General features: G+C 34.7%; 1 long non-coding RNA gene across 1 annotated transcript; it reads left to right on the top strand.

The window, feature by feature from the left end:
• Nucleotides 1-885: 885 nt before the first annotated feature.
• LOC127556641 (uncharacterized) lies at nt 886-13,022 on the top strand. The gene is made up of 6 exons (XR_007952485.1): nt 886-973; nt 2,763-2,881; nt 6,591-6,754; nt 8,046-8,207; nt 11,587-11,719; nt 11,938-13,022. It is a non-coding gene; the product is annotated as an uncharacterized LOC127556641 (long non-coding RNA).
• Nucleotides 13,023-15,203: the final 2,181 nt, after the last annotated feature.

The raw sequence follows: 15,203 nt of genomic DNA, 5'->3' as shown, positions 1-15,203 counted from the left end.
TCTTTGAGGTTCCTTTGAATTCTCAATCTATGATCCTACAATATCACACACACACACACACACACACACACACACACACACACACATCCCACAATTACAGAACTACAGATGCTAACTGAACAGTTGACTTTCCTACCATTTTTAAAAGTTATTTCTCTATCTTGCAGATTCCAGCATATGATTGGAGCCCAGAAATCCAGGGTCTCCTCCTCAGTATTGGCATGTTTGGTATAATAATCGCTATAATTCCAAGCGGATATTTTGCTGGTGTTCTTGGAGGAAAGAAAATAGTTGCGATATCACTACTTATCAACTCAGTTCTCAACCTCTTGTTACCATTAGCAGCAGACTATGGACTGCCTTACTTGTATCTCCTAAGGATAGTACAAGGCTTGAGTCAGGTACAAGCATATCTTTAAAGCAGGTGAGTAGAATAGATTGTGCCCCAATTTCATTCATCATTTAAATTTTTTTATTGTTTTGATTTCAGGGGATGGCCAATGGTGCTTTACCTTCATTTTGGCCAAAATGGGCTCCACCACTGGAACGTACACAACTAAGTACCATTGGTTTTGCTGGTAAGAACTCAATCATAATAGTTGCATTGCAATTTTTTTATTCCTCTTTATCTTTCTTACTTCAATGTTGATATTACCAGAATAAGAATTCTTCAAGATAGGAACATAAATAAATTAGAATCACAGAGCTTAAAAATTAGCTATCTAATCCAACCCATGCACAAAATTAAAATGGCGAAGATACAATAAGTTCCTCTCTTATGTGACCTTAAATATTGTGAAGATCAATTCCAATCATTTACATAAAGTCAGAGAGACTTTAACTTTCGATGCTCAAATACCGAACTTGCTCTGTATCTTCAACTCAGGTACCACAATGGGAAATTTCATTGGTGTCTTTGTTGGTGGAGTCCTCTGTGAGTACTCAGGCTGGCCAAGTATCTTTTACACCTTTGGTATGTAGCTTCATCTCAAATCCAACTGCTTCTACTTTTTAGAAAATCTGTATCCTCCTAGGACTGCAATCTCCTAGAAATGTGTCCCTCATGTTATTCAAGTAGATCACATATAAAAAGTTTTAAAATAATTAGATTTAGAAAATACATAAAAAAGAATTTTATTCAAACCTTTAATTCAATGAGGAAAATTATATCCCAAAAGTTGAAATAATGTTTTCAAGGTCACATAGTAAGTTAATAGCAGAATCACTATAACTAGGATCCCTTACTCTGGCCAATAGAGCCCAGCTGGTTCTAAAAATAGTATTCCAAAAAGAGTAGAAAACGTTTTTAACTTACTTATTTTGCAAATGTGCATTCAGTCAGTTAAGCAATAAATATTTGTTAAGCATCCACTATATGCCACACTCTGTGCTAAATGCTTGAAATATAAAAGCAAAAGAAAACCCTTGATGTCAAGGCACTCACAATCTAATGGGGAGAATGGGTAAACAACAAAAAATAAATTAATGATGGAATGAATTAGAAATTATCTCAGGGAAAAGGCACTAGAATTAAAAGGAATTTAGACTTTTCCTGTAGAAGGTGGGATTTTTGTTAGTGCTAAAAGATGGAAACAACTATGGGATGCAGTTGATAAATGCTGGGCCTGAAGTCAGGAAGACTTGTCTTCCTCAGTTCAAATATGGCTCTATTCATTGTATCAATTATCTTTCAACAAAGTCATCAGGTTTGTCCATAAAGAGATTTTTAGTAACTTCAGTTAAATAATGAAGTTGAGAAGCTAGATTTTAAAGAGTTAAGAAGAGAGTGAGAGGAAAACAGCTGAGGTATCTAATATAGACTGTCTTCTCAAGTTTGGATGATGAGAAATGGGCATATCAATAATTTCTGTTCCAGTGAAATCACCCCAAGATTATCAGTTTTCAGGGGATGAGTTTTCTTCAACAAACTTCTGAGATTCTCAAGAGGGGGAACTCTGGTTTTCTGACTAAGGTTCAAGTCCATGGATTTTTAAATTTTCTTTTCATTGTAAATTTAACATTCATCAAGAAACAAACATTTTAATGTACAAAAAGGAATAAAAGCAACTATAACACCATTTTGTTCTTATGTAAAAATATAAATTATGAACCTCAAAACATACTAATCATCTTCACTGAGACTTTAGAGTACTCCAGAGTAGTCTTTGCTTTTTTCTAAGTATAAAGAGCGAAAATAGCATGCCATTATTTTGTTACTGCTCTAAGTTTTGCCATGCATCACATATATGGGAACTGGGGCTAAGTGGTGCAATATTTAGGAGAAAATAAACCTCAGTCCCCTAAGTCAGAAAGCTCAAGATTTGCCACAAGCAGTAAACTCCAATAAATGTTCAAATGAAGTCTCCTATAGGTGGTTTTATAAATGTTTCTAAATCTGGTAATAATCCTCAGATCTATCTATGCTGCATCTCCGGGGCAAGTATGAAGAATAAACATATTAAAGAAGATATTACTCCCATTTCTTTAGCCACCTGTGATACTTAATAACTTACTTCACAATAAAAGTCTGCCAATTTGGGGGTGCTTCTAGAAACAAATTTAGAGAATTAGACAAATCAAGAATAATGTTGTAAGTTGGAAAGATGAGTGATTTGGGATAAGATGAAAAAGTAAATGGGCAATACTGGCTCACTAAAAATAAGTAGAATTCAATGCTTAATGGCTTTTACAAATGAAGGAGACAGAGTTATAATAAACAAAATATAAATCTGAAAGTATTAACTCAGTCCTCTTCTTCCTAGGAAGCTTTGGCTGTGTCTACTGTATTGCCTGGTTTTTTCTAGTTTATGATGATCCCTTAAATCACCCACTCATAAGTGATAATGAAAAGGAATACATCATTTCTTCAACGGTTGAACAGGTTAGTTATGAAAAAAGTCATTGTATAATTTTTTTAGATCTAGCTAAGAAATAGAGTGGTGGATCAGTAGAATAGGTTAGATACACATGGCACAATAATCGATGACTATAGCAATCTAGTATTTGATAAGCCCCAAAATTTCAGCTTCTGGGATAAGAACTCACTATTGCACAAAAATTGCTGGGAAAGTTGGAAAATAATATGTCAGAAATTTGGCATAGACCTACATCTCACATTCCATACCAAATACAGTCAAAATGGGATGATTAAAGAGTGATACCATAAGCAAATTAGGAGAGCAAGGGATAGTTTACCTATCAGATCTTTGAAGAAGGGAGGAATTTGTGACCAAAGATGAACATTATTGTTCTCTTTGATTCCATTAAATTTAAAAGGTTTTGCACAAACAAAACTAAGACAAAGAAGATTAAAAGGTAAGTATAAAACTGGGGGTGAGGGGGATTTACAGCCAGTGTTTCTGATAAAGGCCTCTTTTCTAAAATACATAAAGAACTGTGTCAAATTTATAGGAATACAAGTCATTTCTCAATTGTTAAGTGGTCAAAGGATATGAACATATAATTTTCAGATGATGAAATTAAAGCCGTCTATAGTCATATGAACAAATGTTCTAAATCACTATCCATTAGAGAAATACAAATTATAACAACTCTGAGGTACCACTACATATCTCTCAGATTGGCTAAGATGACAGGAAAAAAATTATAAATGTTGTAAGTCATGTGGGAAAACTGGGACACTATTGCATTGTTGGTGAAGTTGTGAAATGATTCAATTATCCTGGAGAGCAATTTGGAATTATGCCCAAAAGGCTATGAAACTGTGCAAATCCTTTGATCCAGTGGTGCTACTACTAGGTCTGTAGCCCAAGGAAATCATAAAGAAGGGGAAAGGACTCTCAGGTAGCAATTCTTTTTGTGGTGGCAAAAGTTTGGAAAATAAGTAGATTCCCATCAATTGGGGAATGGCTGAATAAGTTATGGTATATGAAAATAATGGAATATTATTGTTTTTATGAAAAATAATAAACAAAACTATTTTAGAAAAATCTGGAAAGATTTACACGAACTGATGCTGAGCAAAAAAAAAAAGCATAAGCAGGAATATACTGTACCCAATAACAGCAAGATTGTGAGATGATCAACTAAGAAAGACTTGGTTCTTCTCAGTAGTTCAGTGATCCAAGGTAATTCCATGAAACTTTTGGCTTAGAAATTTTGCATTAGAAAATGCATGTATACACCATATATATGTGTGTGTGTATATATATATATATGTATACATACACAATGCAAAAATATTTTTGTAGGCAAGACACAATTATTATCAAGAACAACAAGGTTAGTCGGGTTTTCATTTTTTTTTAAAGGGAGGAAAGAAGTGGGAATTAAAATGTTTTACATTCAATTTATCAAACATTTATTAGGCACCTATTATATACAAAGTACATCAATAAAATAAAATACTGTAACTCTTATTTTTTTTAAAAAATTATGTACTGTCTCTCACCCATTTCCTCCCTTACACCTAGGTTTTAGCACACTTTCCTTCATTTAAAAAATTCTAATAGGAAGTTACAAGGACAGAGACATATATACTAAGGGCAAGATCTCACCTAGATTCAATTCTGGTTTTAAGGTCTTTTAATTGGATGGGGTCCCATTCAAGATTGAAAAATATATTCTCTGAGGATTTGAACAATCATATCTATCAATAATCTCTTTCAGAAACTAGGTGAATAACCTACAGAAAGGTATTTTCTGAAGAGGTAATGGAAAGGAAAAAAAAAACATTAATCCTAATTTGTTAATTGGTTATTAATGTTAGAGAAATAAGCATTTCTCTTGAAAGAAAATTGCCCATATTGCTTAAAAACAAAGAGCAAAGTGGAAGCATGAAGAGTACAATGGTCACCTTCTGAATGCAATTCCAAAATGAAAACTCATAGGAACATCTATACCCAAATCTATGGCACCAAGTCAAAGAAAAGATATTGCAAAATGAAACAAAGAAAGAATGAAAGCTCTAAGAAGCCACAATCAGAATAACACAACATTTAGTACTATAAAAAAAGCAGAAAACTTGGAAAACTATTTAATAGAAGGCAAAAGATATAGGTTTACTACCCAAAAAATGTGCCCAGCAAAAGTGACTATAATCTAGGGGTGCTCAAATCAGTTAATATTTAAAGAAATTAGTTCAATCAATTCACTGATAGGTCAAATACTGAAGCTCAAGTTTAAATACTTTGGCCACATTTAGGGTTAGGGTTAGAGTTAAAACTCATTGGAAAGGATTCTAATATTGGGAATGATTAAAGGCAGAAGGAAAGAAGGATGGCAGAGTGTAGTGTTCTGATTGGTTTTCTGGAGGTCTCTGGAAGCAGCCTTCTTTTCAGTAATCACCACAAAAATAGCCAGGTGTTAAAGTCCAAATCCTTTATTATCTCCTTCTCAATCTAGTTTCCTTGCCTGGGGCCAGGGCTAGCTTTCTGGAGAGCCTTTGAGATTGGCCTTAGTCTCAGTTGGGGAAGTGCAGGAAGCCAACCACCACAGTGATGTGAGATGAAGATGAATGAATCTGGGCTCTGTTCCTGGCTGTTTGTCCCAATTTATATGGTCTACACTGAGTATAAACCACTCATTATATCACTAGGAAACCATTATTTGTTGTAAGATTAAATCAATCATACTAAATTTGGAGAACTATTAATCATGCTAAACTAGATAATTATTTTCTTATCAATTCCACTGACTTAACACCTTGTAAGAATCCTTGTTTCAAGCACAAAAGTTCTGGCCCATAACATCAGAGGACAAAATGGATAAATAGTGTCAAGAAAGCAGCAAATATGAACTTGAACAGACTTTGGGAGAGAATGAAGGATAGAAAGGCTTGGTGTGCTATGATCCATGGAGTCACAAAGAATTGGACACAATTGTATGACTAACACCAAGTATTCCTTATGAAAAGACCAGAGCTTCATGGAAAATTTGAAATATAAATTAAGAGAAAAGTAAAGTAAACATGATTGATATAGGGAATTGAAATTGTAATGTAACACTACTAAGCTCCAAGGTTATCTCAGGTAAGATATAAGGTACCAATAACAAAACTAACAGTGAAACCCTAGAAAGCTCTGGACTTAAATACACTGAATTTAAAGTTTTGAGAATTTGTCCTAAGTCAAATGTATGGTTGAGGTACTACAATATTTTTCAAAGTTTCAGCATATGCAAAATTTCTATAAATGTCGACTTTTAAAATTATTTTTGCTCTCTATCATTTCTCACCCCTTTTCAATGAATGAATTTGAGCAGTAGAATTAGAACTGGTATAATATGACATAATTAAAATACCAACTGACACTGCAAATAATGGAAGGAAAGAAAAATGTAGGAGTGTGTGTGTGTGTGTGTGTGTGTGTGTGTGTGTGTGTGTACACAGAGAAAAAGGAAGGGAGGGAGAGAGGGAGAGAAGATGGCTGGCAAGTAAGTAACTAAAAATAAATCTCTGGATTTTTCTTTTCTGCAAACATATTACTTAATCTAAAAGGAGAATAAACTTTATATTAGAAATATTCATCATGGAAAGTCATTGAAATATGTCTTTAATTTTATAAGCTTACAGTCTTTTAAATATTCTGTATCTTAATACATTCTTTGTTTTCTAACTATTTTATTGAAAGCTACTAGTGAAACAAGTAAACAGAACCTGCCTCAGTCTTATGAAAAGAAAAGAAAGAGGAGGAAAAAAGGAAAAGAAAACTGAATGTTGCATAAGTACAAAAACCAAGCCCTAAGAAAAGATAATGAGAAGACATCTCCCTCAACTCATCTGCAGAAATAAGAGGTTTATACACATAGAAAACTGCATTTTCAAACTTTTTTCAATATATTGACCAGTTTTACTGATTTCTTTTTCTCATCTTCCTATTTTTATTTAAAAAAATAGTCTGTGTTATACAAAAAGGCTCTCTGGAAAGAAAGAACAGGAAAGATATGAGAGAAATTTAGGCAACAGAAGAACAAAATATATTGATAAAAATTACTTTAAAATAATAGCTTTTCTGTAATTGTTAATGCTTTAAAAGTAAATTTATACATATCCTTATAAGAACTGCTGAGAGTAGTAACAAAGCATTACTATCCTTATTTTACAAGTGAATAAAGACTATTGAGAAATAAAGTGAAGTGACTTACTTCAGATCACACAAATCGTAAAAAACTGAGCTGTCCTGAACCACTTCAATGATCTTTCTATGATGTCATACAATCAGAATTGAATGGCATTGCAGATGCTTCCTTAAATTTTCACTTATATTTCTCACATCAAAAGCTATAAGAAAAATGCTTTAAATCAGTAATAATAAGAGAAATGCAAATCAACACAATCTGAAGGATTTTTAACCTCATAGTACATGTCGAAGGGAATTAAAAAAGACAGATACAGAATGCACCATGTATTCGTTGAGCTCTAAGTTGGCACAATTATTCTGAAAAAATAAATTGAAATTATATAAGAAAAGTGATGAAATATCCATAATTGCTGAACAAGAATTACTACATCTGGGCATATACTCCAAAGGTGTTAAAGGCAGAAGAAAAACTTCAAATAGTGAAATATTCACAGCACCACTTTTGTATGATAATAAAAAGCCTAAAAACAAAATTGTTTGTCTATTGGAGAATAACTAAATAATTATAAAAGGAAACAAAATGGAATATTTTATTCTCATAAGTATTTGAAACAATGCAAAATTCTAAGAAACATAGGAAGACTTGTTATCACCTGATGCAAAGCAAACAAAGCAGAGCAAAGGCCATGAGAATATCAACAATCCAGAAATGTATTGGAACTGGAATTAGTACAAAGACCAATTTTAATTCCAAAGCTTTAAGGATAAAATTAGATTAAAAAAAAAACAAATGAATAATAAATGGTAAAGGCTACAAATGGATGCTTTGCTTTTCTCTTCTGTGTTACAAGTCATTGAAGCCTAATAAGTCATGTCAGGAACGTACAGTGATATTTGTGAAGAGGGAGAGGGAGAGGAAAGGTAACAAAGCATTTTTTAAAAACAGAAATGTTTGTGACAATCTAACCAAAGTATTGATAATTTGTTTTTTTTTTTTCTTTCTAGGTCAATTCTCTCAGCTGGTCTTTGCCCTTCAAAGCTATAATCAAGGCACTGCCATTTTGGGCCATTATAGTCCCTGCCATTTGTCGATTCTGGTTAATTAGCAACTTAACAATGTCACTGCCAGCACTTTTGGATAATATGTTTGATATAAACTTCAAAGAGGTGAGTTCATAATTCTTGCCTATTGTTTATTTTTCTAGTGGAGTTTTCACTCGTACAAGCACTTACAATATTCCAAATATTGGTTAGGAACTAAGGATTTAAAGACAGAAATGAAAGTTTTGCCTTCAAAAAACTTATATTCTATTGGAGGAGACAACTTATAAATAAATACAAAATAAATTCAAAATAAATACTTAGGAAATTATGATAAAGGGGAGTAGTAGATGGAAGATTCAGAGTGGCTTTATATAGAACATATCACATAAGCAGAGGTTTGCCTTCAAAACAAGGGATTCTAAGAGGAAGAATTGAGGTAAGAAGAGCATGTTGCAGATATGAGGGAGATGGCCAGTGTAAAGGTACAGATGGTAGATTGAATGTTTCTAAGAAACAGCAAAAAACCCAGAGGCTCCAGGTTGCTTGTTCCAGGGATAAAAATGTCAGGTTTTCCAGATTTTTGTTTTTATGAGAGTAGCCCAGGAGAGAGAAAATTAGAGTCTGAACTATGGTAGTGGCCACAATAAGTAGGAAGAAGTAAATAAGGAGCAAAATGCAGCAGGGAGAAGAAATGATCATATTGTACAAATACCTATATGTGTGAAATTGCTAATTTGGGCCGCTGAGATGATAATGATACCCTAAACAGAAATGGGGAATTTCAGAAGAGGGATAGGTTTATAGGGAAAGAAGCTGCGTATTGTTTTGGATGCTGAATTTTAGATGCCTAAATTAGACATGTCCAACGTGCATTTTAAGATGTATGAGGAGAGAGAAGGAGGAAGGGAGGGAGAGGGAGAGGGAGAGAGAAAAGAAAAGGGAGAGAGAGAGAGAGAGAGAGAGAGAGAGAGAGAGGACAGAGACACAGAGAGAGGACAGAGACAGAAAGAGACACACACACAGAGACAGAAAGAAAGACACAGGAACAGAGACAGAGAAAGAGAGAAGTTGAATATATTGATCTTGAAATTGTTGGTACAAAGATGATAATTAAATCCATGAGAACTAGTGAAGTCACTGGATGAATGAGTAGAAAAGAGAAGAGTCTAGGCCAAAGTCTATATAACTCTGACAGTTATAGTTATAAGGTTTGATGTAAATTGAGTAAATTAAACTGAAAAAGAACAGTTCTAAAGGTAAGAAAAAATAAACCAAAGAGGAGAGAGCATCTAGGAGCAATTGGTTTACCATAAAATGCTGATAAGATCAAGATTTATTTCAATTCTCAGTAGATTACCCTATAGGTGACACATGTTCTCTCTGGAACCACAAATCACAGAATTCTAGAGCTAGAAGGAGCTCTTAAACTAGTATAAAAGCTCTTAAACTCTTCTGTGTCATGGCTCCTTTAGGCAGTCTATCTGAAACCTATGGGTCCTTTCTTGGAATAATATTTTAAAATGCATAAAATAGGGGCAGTTACAAAGTGTAATCAATATAACATCAGCCTTGGAGTCAGGAGGCTCTGGATTCAAATCTGACTTCAGACACTTGACGTTGGACTGGGAGCCAAAAACATTAGGTTTATTTAGTTCTTGGCTTTACCATTAAGTTGCTATGGAATAATGGATAAATAATATTAGCTCTTTGGGACTCATGTTCTTTTTATTTTATTATTATTATTATTTTTTTTTTGCTGAGGCAATTGGGGTTAAGAGATTTGCCCAAGATCACACAGCTAGGAAGTATTACGTGTCTCAGGTCACATTTGAACTCAGGTTCTCCTGACTTCAGAACTGGTACTCTATCCACTGTACCACCTAGCTGACCCTTGGTTTTATTTTTAAAAGAGGATATTGGGGGCAGCTAGATGATGTAGCGGATAGAGCACTGGCCTTAGAATCAGGAGGATCTGAGTTCATATCTGACCTCAGACACAACACTTACTAATTGTGTAACTCTGGGCAAGTCACTTAACCACAATTACCTTGTTCCCTCTCCCCCCAACCCCCCACCCCCCCAAAAAAAGATACATGAGGATATTGGACTAAATCAGATTTATACTTAAGGTCTGTGTACTTGTTTTAAACTGTGCTTTCTTTTAAAATCCTATGTAAATCAATCAACATTTATTGAGAACTGGGATCTTTTTTTTTTTTTTTTTTAATGAAGCAATGCAGATTAAGTGCCTTGCCCAATGTCACAAAGCTAGTTCTCATCTGAGGTCAGATTTGAATTCAAGGAGATGACTCTTATTGGCTTCAAGTCTGGTACTCTATCCTCTTCTCCACTGAGCTGCCCCCAAGTCATTAGTCAGTTAGTTTAAGTGTCATAACATAAGCTTTAACTCCAAAGTCAGTACTCTATCAGCCCTTCTATGCTGCTTTGCAACAGCTTCCTAAAGGAGACAGCTGAAGAAATTGAAGTTTTGATAGGAGGACCTAACATAAATAATAGAAGGATGTATTTACTACCTATTTACTTCTGTTACTATTTACTATCAATTACTACTAATGTGGGATGTATGGGGTATTATGGAAGGATTAGCACCTTTGGTGTGATGAGCCCTTTCCAAGGCTGCTCATCTACCTCTGGTATCCACCTATCCACCTGTATCCACACCCATCTGTGGTTCCAAGAAATTGTATGACCCAGTGGTCATATCTTGGTAAACCATCTTTACAGATGGGCTAACCCAGTTTGAGAGTAACTGACAAACTTCAAACCCATTTCCGAGTTAGGGGGGTGTCTACCCCAAGAACATGAAGACATCCCTCAGCGGCACAGGCTGGTGAGAACAATTTGTTCCAACAGTAGGAAGGCAACTGAAGGAGGTGCTTTGAAACACTTTGCGCTTGGTCAGATATCAAAGACACCAAGGTCATCGACTATTTCCCAGGCTATTGCCAGTCATCTTGACTTTTGTCCTGCTGTGAGACTTGGATGACTCTGGAAGAGACAATGAGACTGATGACTTTGCAACTCTGCCTTATTTAAATCTAATTTAAAACACAAGTCAAGACATCTCCCATCATCCACTATTTTATCCATAAACAATGATGTCATTGATCCAATGAAAATGATAGATGAACAACTACCTATGTGACCTTGGCTCAGTCACTCTGGGCCTTAGTTTTTACAACTATAAAAGGAGGGAGTTGAATTAGACACATGCTAATGTTCTTCCTGGTCTTGAGTCTATAAACTTGAGGCAAAGATAGTATGCCTAACTCTCAATGCATGAGAAAAGCGGCACTAGAGCAAGCATGGACACTTGACATGGAGGCTGGATGAACCAATGACAAATCTTGTCTGCTACATTTGCCTAGCAGCCTTGTCTCTGTGATCAGTTTAGATAAGAGTGCAGTTTGCTGCAACAAATGAATGAATGAATAAAACACATATCCACTTTGCTCAATTCTGCACATTTTTTCCTCCATAGAATGGGTTTCTGAGTGCACTGCCTCTTATTACTTCCTGGATTACTATGACTTTAGGAAGTCATATAGCTGATTTCCTCCTGTCCAAGAAGATTCTCACACTCATCAGAGTTAGGAAACTCTTCACATTCTTGGGTAAGGACAGTATAATATATTATATCATTTCAAGAGATTTCTTGCTTTTATTTCAAGAATGTGTTGTGTCAACAATCATTTATCTAGAATTCATTATGTGCAAAGCACCTTGTAATCAAGATACAAAAATAGGCAAAAAATTGATCTCTGTCCTCACAATTTATCTTCTCATGTCTTTTGTGTGTGTGTGTGTGTGTGTGTGTGTGTTTGCTCTATAGGAATGCTTCCTCCCTCTTTATTCATCTTAGCTATACCATACGTCAAAGCCATTATTATTATAATCCTTTTGATATTGGCTATGTCAATGAGTTGCCTGTGTTCCTCTGGATTCATCTTTAACCCTCTAGATATTGCTCCCAGGTAAGATGCTCTGTCTTCTCTCTTGTTTCTCAGAAAATATGGAATAGTGGAAAGAAGCTGAATGCATATTGCAACTTCAACCTTGGGAAAGGAGGAGGAGAAACTCAATAAAAAATAGCAGCTGGGGGTGTGTAGGAGGGCATTAGTGAGTTATATGTCCAAACCTGGAAGTGTGATTATATGTTTATAAAAACAGGGATGTTTGGAAGAGGAATAGGGTTTTATGGATATTCTAATGGATATTTAATGGAATATTAGCCATTGAGGAATGGAGGGTTCAAGAATAAAATTCTGAAGAGAAAACTAAACCCATAGGGACTGGTCTTTCAAGACAGGGAACAGAAAGGAAAAAGGAAAAATGTCTGAGAGGGAATGGCCAGAAAGGAGAATTAAGGAATAATAGCATTGCAGTGGTGATAGGAGGCTGTATCTGAGAATAGAAAGTGATCAACAATGTCCAAAAGTGACAGAGAAATCAAGTTAAGGTTAAACACACATTAAAATCCCCTGGATCCACAGTTGAGAAATTGTTGATAACCTTGAAAATACTTTTGGCCATTAGCTGTGGTATTGGAGAGCAGCCTGTAATTCGTTTAAATGAGGGTGAGAAGAAAAAAGAGGGAAATGAATTCAGTTGAATCTTTCCAGAAATTTTGGTGTCAAAGAAAAAGAAACAAGAAAAAATTTGAGGGAATAGCAAAGAAAGATTTTTCAAGATGGGGAAGAAAGCCTTCAAAAATCCAAGCTTGCTCAAGTGTTACAATTAGTTTACAGAGTATAACTTTGTTAAGCCTCATTATTTCTTTCATTACATTGACTTCCATATATTCTTTTCATTTTATATCTACTAATTGTGACATTATAAACAGGGAAAATATAGTTGGAGTTCATTTCTGCCTGCTACATCTCTCTTAATGCAGGGTAAAGTCATTCTTATATTTGGCCTCACCAATCAGATTAAAATAAAGATTCAGACTTGGTGATTTACAGGAAGTTGGTACTCAGATGGTTAATTCAAGCATGAGCTTTATTATTATGTGATGCAGTAAGAAGGCAAAAAGAAGGGGGGAAACCAAACAGATGCAATATATGGCACTACAAACAGCCAGAGTTTGGTCATAAAGATACAAACAAACTCAATCCGCTCAAGGGAAAGAGATAAGTCTAAAATAACAAAGATTTCAATTGGAATATGTTTTGGGGGGGATGTGAAGGTCTAAGTAAGAAAATTTTACTTAAAAATGAGGTTGGTTGAGAATAGATGATCATTTCATATGTGGTAAGAAATTCTCCAAGTCATTTATCAATGCCAGACCTTGGTGAAATAAGTTTCTAAACCAAAAATTGGGGAAGTAGACTTGGGAGTCTTATTCAATTAAAGGTTGTGATTAACTGCTTGCCACAGAATCAGAGTAAGTCAGGAGAGTGAACAATGTTGCTGATAATATATTTATGGTCATCAGAACCATTTAGACTAAGTGACTTCACATTGAAGCTCTATCATTTGTAGCTACGATATCAAACAAAACATAATTATCAGTTATATTGGCTTTCAAGATTGTTTGGTGATGATGATGACAGCATGTAGATATCCCTTTGAGGTTTATAAAACACTTTATAAATATTATTTCGCTTTATCCTTATGACAGCCTTGGGAGATAGATGCTATTATTATTCCCATCTACAGAAGGAAAAACTAAAGCAGAAAAAGTTTAGGTGATTTGCCCAGCACCATACAACTAGTAAGTGTCTGGGGCCCCTTCAGTACAGATCTTCTTGATTCTAAGTCCACACTATTCACTGTCCCACTTAGCTACCTAATAGCACATTGCTGATATGTGGAGATTGTGAATCACAAAAATCACTGCATCTTTTTCAGACAAACTTTTATCCAAATCTGCCTCTTGTTCTTGTAAAATTGTGAAAACATAAGACTTTTTAAGTTTTATCATATTAGATTTGGCCCGATGATACCATCTTTTAGGATATCCTAGTTCTTATATCCACTCTCACTTTTTAATTATCTGTAAATCTGATAAAGATGTTATGTATGAGACATAACCAGACACAGATCTCTTAGGCCTGACACCAAAGACATCTTGACAAGTTCATTTCCAACCATTAATTATTCTTTGTATCTGATCATTTAACCAGTTTCAAATTCATTTGTTTTAGCATGTAGTACAGGATTCACTATCTTTTACAAGATTAGCATGTAAGATTTTGTAAAAATGCTTTTATATATAGTATTTCCCTGATCTACTTATCTAATAATCCAATCAAAAGGAGAAATGAGATCAGTCTGGCATGACTTGTTCTGGATAAGGCCATGTTAGCGCTCTGTGGTGATTACTTTCTTTTCTCTAATACTCATCTCAATCTCCTTAATAATGTATTCAAGATTTACATCAGAAATTAGAATCAAACTTGACTGGCCTATAGTTTGCTGACCTCATTCTCTTCCCTTTTTTAAGAAATGGAAAAACACTTGTAGCTCCTCTTAATGTTCTTTCAAAGATCAGCCACAGTAGTTCAGTAAACACATCTACCATGGTTTATGTGGGTCAAAAGACTAGCTCTGTTTGGCCACAAAAATTAGAATGTAAAAGAATAAAAGAAGGGAAGGAGGAGAAAAGATGGGGAGAAGTTGCTAAGAGGCATAGATCTGGTAAGATTATTTTAAGGAAAAAAAAAAACAGAACTTCAGTGATTCTCTACTGCTAACCAAAGAAAATCTCATTTAAATAAAAAAATATTTCTTAAGTACCTAGTGCATTCAAAGTACATTTCTAAGACAAAAATGAGAATTTTTGAACTCCAGGTATTTTCATTCTACTGGAGGATGACATGAACTCAAACAAGAAAGTCAAAGTTTGTATAAAGTAATTTTTAAAAAAGTAAAAAAAAATGGGATTATTCTTTGTTCTGGTGCATGTTCTGTACTTTCCAGCCTTTCCACCTCAACTGTTACCTGTGACTAAACTAACCCTCCATCTCCTTGTTACTTGTTGAATTCTTTCCCATCCTTTAGCACCCAAATCAAATGTCACTTTTTCCATGAAGCTTTCTGGGATCTCAAATTTGGAACAGCATCTTTCTCCTTTCTCCTAGTGCTTTGCTTTTT

The sequence above is a fragment of the Antechinus flavipes genome, chromosome 3, assembly GCF_016432865.1.
Source record: "Antechinus flavipes isolate AdamAnt ecotype Samford, QLD, Australia chromosome 3, AdamAnt_v2, whole genome shotgun sequence".
Taxonomy (NCBI): domain Eukaryota; kingdom Metazoa; phylum Chordata; class Mammalia; order Dasyuromorphia; family Dasyuridae; genus Antechinus; species Antechinus flavipes.
This window is presented reverse-complemented; position numbering and strand designations above follow the sequence as displayed.